Here is a 4,512-nt window from a genome sequence, read left to right as displayed (position 1 = left end):
AACTTGCATTTTTTGAACTGTACCGGATTTGAGGATACCTCCAGTCATGTTCAAAACAATATCCACTAGCAGCTGCCAGCTGCAACCTTATGGTCTCAAGAACCCCCGTTGTAGCTAAGCAACCCACTTTGGATCCCAACCAATCCTTGCTTAAACAGCACCCTTCTCGCCAGCTCCGGTCCTGACTCTTGACAAACAATTTATGTAATTTTGTGGTTTTTGCTTTTACAAGCCTCCCTCATTTTGTAGTCTAGTGGAACGCAATTCAAGTGCTTCTGGAATCTGTGTCTCCTGGGTTATTGCTCTGCTTGGCTCAAACAAAAACTCAAATTTTCTATTCCTATTACAGTTTGTCTATTGCTTATGTCCACTGACAGCTGTAATAATGGGAAGTTTTATGTCTGTTCATACAAGGGCCACAGGTGGTAACCTGAACACTGAAAGAGCACTGAGAAATTGAACTTAAATTTTTTATTTAATTTTAATGATTTAAAGTTAAATGTAGGGACAGGACTTCCCTGGCGGTCCAGTGGTTAAGAATCTGCCTGCCAATTCGTGGGTCACAGGTTCGATCCCTGGTCCAGGAAGATCCCACATGCCTCACCTGCAACTAAGCCCTAGCGCCACAACGACTGAGCCCGTGCTCTGCAGCAAGAGAAGCCGCCGCAATCAGAAGCTGGAGCGCAGGGGCCAGAGATTAACTCCCGCTCAACCGCAACTAGAGAAAGCCTGCAGGCCGCAGTGAAGACCTAGCACAGCCAAAATAATAAAGTTTCAAAAGAACAGGAAGTGGAATCTAAAAATAAGTTAGATAAATGTAGCCACATGTGGCTAGCGGCTACCGTATCGAATAGCATAGCACTAAATGGTATGATGCAGAAGTTAGGGCAGGGCTTTCCCATCTGTGTCCCCCAAAATCTAACATGTGAACTAGTTGTTTTAAGGGGCACCATCGGAGGTCAGACTCCCTGAGTCCAAATGTCTGTTCTGGGAAACTTTGAGGAAGCACTTAATTTTGTTTGTACCTCAGTGTTTGCATCTGTAATATATATATATATATATATATATATATATAAAAACAGAGTATTACTCAGCCATAAAAAGAATGAAATAATGCCATTTGCAGCAATATGGATGGGCCTAGAAATTATTGTATTAAAGTGAAGTAAGTCAGAGAAAGACAAATATCATATGATATCATATTCTGGCTATTGTAAATAGCCCCAATGAATACTGGGGTGCATATATCTTTTTGAATTATGATTTTTTTTCTGGATATATGCCCAGGAGTGAGATTGCTGGGTTATATGATAGTTCTATTTTTAGTTCTTTAAGGAACCTCCATACTGTTCTCCACAGTGGCTGTACCAATTTAGAGTCCCACCAACAGTGTAGGAGGGTTAAATCTACTAGTTTAAACCTGTATGTTTTTTCCAATACTACAAGCAAGTAACTCAATTCTGACACTATCTACTGAGAGATAGCATCAGATTCCATAGGTCAAAAGCTCAGTCCAGCCCTCCTGCCACCAACTACAGATGTCAGTCACAAGTCCAGGTTGTCACCTGTGCTTCTGACTGACGGGCTATAGTTTAGAGGTTTCCACAACCCTCTCCTTGGTGTTGGTTAATGAGCAACTCAAAGAACTCAGAGAGGGATTTCCCTGGTGATCCAGTGGTTAAGACTCTTCTCTCCCAATGCAGGGAGCCTGAGTTTGATCTCTGGTCAGGGAACAAAGATCCTGCATGCTGTGCTGCCAAAATAGAAGGGGGGAAAAAAAGATAACTGAATAAAATGAAAATACAACATAATCAACTTAAAAAAAATTTTAATAAAGAACTCAGACATTTTACTTACTGGATTACTGGTTTATTACAAAAAGATGGAACTCAGAAACAGTCAGAAGGAGGAGATGCACAAGGCAAGGTACCAGGAAGGGGCGGGAGAGTTCCAGACACACCATCCTCCTAGCACCTCCACAATTCATTGACCCAGAAGCTCTCTGAACCCTATCTTTTTTGGGGTTTTGGTGAAGGCTTTTGGGGTTTTGGGTGGAGGCTTCATTACACAGAGTGATTGATTAAATCATTGGCCATTGGTGATTGATTTCAACCTCCAGCCCCTCTCTCTTCCTGGGAGGTGGGGGTTGGGAGGGCCTGAAAATTCCAACCTCTCTAATTACATGGTTGATTCCCCAGTAATCAAATCAAATCAAATCAATCAAACCAGCCCCCATCCTTAGGTGTTTTCCAAAAGTCACCTCATAAGCATAAACTCAGGTGAGGTTAAAAGGGGTTTATTATAAATATCGAGACTCTTTTACCACTCTTATCACTTAGGAATTTCCCAGCATTTTAGGAGCTCTGCGTCAGAAACCAGGATGAAGACAAATATAGGTTCCTTATTATAAATCACAATATCACAGTATCTATGGTTGAATCTTGCTTGAATTGTCATTATAAAGGTTGTCAAATGGTGACCTTTATAATGATAATTATTCCTTCTACATCATTCTTTAATTTGTAACTCTAAGAATGTGCTTTTGCTCCTTTTTATTTATTTTAAATCAGTCTGTAGTCATGAATTCTTGTTCATTCAGTGGATTATAATTCTTTTTTTGTTGCTGTTGTTTAGTGGCTAAATTGCATCCAACTCTTTTGCGACCCCATGGACTGTAGCCCACCAGGCTCCTCTGTCCATGTGATTTCCCAGGCAAGAATACTGGAGTGGGTTGCCATTTCCTTCTCCAGGGGAAACTTCCCGACCTGGGGATCGAACTCAAGTCTCCTGCATTGGCAGGTGGATTCTTTACCACCATGCCACCAGGGAAGCCCGATAATCCTTTACTATCTTTATTTAATCTGATGTTCAATTTGTTCCAGATTTGGTCATAAGAAGCCTCTTTAAGATGTCTTCCTGTGTCCTTCTGACATCCCCATCATTCTTTGAGTATTTCCTTACTTCTAGATTGCTTTTCTTTTAAAGATGGAGAAACTGAGGCACAGGGAAGTTGAATAACTTGCCCAAGTGGTCCTGATGTTAGTTGGCAGAACCAAGATTTGAACACAAGCAGTGTGGTTCCAGAATCCAAGCTCTTAACCACTCAACCATATTCCAGCTCACAGGGGCAGGAATCATGACTTTTTCTTGGTAGCTAGTTCCCTGACCAGGGATTGAACCCTGGATGCCAGCAGTGAGAATATGGTGCCCTAACCACTGGACAGCCAGGGAATCCCCCTTAATATATATATATATATATATACAGTGGGCTTCCCAGGTGGCTCAGTGGTAGAGAATCCACCTGCCAATGCAGGAGATGCGGGTTTGATCCCTGGGTCAGGAAGACCCCCTGAAGGAAGAAATGGCAACCTGCTCCAGTATTCTTGCTAGAGGAAAAAGTCCCATGGACAGAGGAGCTTGGTGGGCTACAGTCCATGGGGTCACAGAGAGTCAGACACGACTGAGCAACCGAGCACATACACGCACATATATATTAAGTATACATGCTTGGATTTATTCTGGCATTCTCTTTTTTTAACTGAAGCATAGTTGATTTACAATGTTGTGATAGTTTCAAGTGTGCAGCAATGTGATTCAGATACACATATATCTATATCTATATTCTTTTTCAGATAAACCATGACTTCTTGTTCAAAGCTATATCCCCATCAGTCAGCATGATGCCTTACCCATGGTAAGTATTAAATATAATATGTTAACCCTAACCCTAACCCTAACCCATAATATATTAAACAAATGGATAGATTGTCTGTCATGCCCCTCAGGTCCTAAAGCCCCTCCCTTTCAACCTTAAATTCTACTCTTCAGCCATAGCATCACATTTTTGCATATACGCTCAAGTCCCTGACTTGATCTTGTTTGTAAGGCAATCTGCCAATACCCAACTTTCTCCCCACTCAGTGCTTGTACCAGAGTGATGTAAGTGACAAGAGTTGGTGTCAACCCCCAAAAAAGAATGCAAATTAAAAAAAAGAGTTTATTGGTGGTTTTACGAATTGCAGTTTGGGAGACATGGACCAGGTTAAGGCAAAAGAGTTCCGAGGAAGAGAAAAAGTCAGAGGCTCATAAGCACAAAAAGCCACAAGGTTGGTAAAAGTTGCCTGGCGAGAACTATGATTGACTCTAATGAGAGTCAGAAAATATTTGTCCTTAGGGAATCACAAGTTGTTTTAGGGTAGAAGTCCAACAAGTAGACAGATGGTCACGAGTCATTTTAGGGCAGTGTGTGATAAGTATCTTGATTTTCTGGCAGGTGATCTGATCAAAAGATCAGATTCCATCCAGGCTGAGCATGCAGAAGTCACACTTCCTTACTGGCCTCCTGGCTTCATCTCAGAGTCCCCACTTAGCAATACCAACTCCATTTTATAAAAACTTTTTATTTGTATTGGGGCATAGCTGATGAACAACATTGTGATAGATTCAGGTGAACAGCGAAGGGATTCAGCCATACATACACATGTATCCCTTCTCCCCCAACTCCTCTCCCAT

Source organism: Odocoileus virginianus, chromosome 20, assembly GCF_023699985.2.
Source record: "Odocoileus virginianus isolate 20LAN1187 ecotype Illinois chromosome 20, Ovbor_1.2, whole genome shotgun sequence".
Lineage (NCBI taxonomy): Eukaryota > Metazoa > Chordata > Mammalia > Artiodactyla > Cervidae > Odocoileus > Odocoileus virginianus.
Note: the sequence above shows the minus strand (reverse complement) of the source record.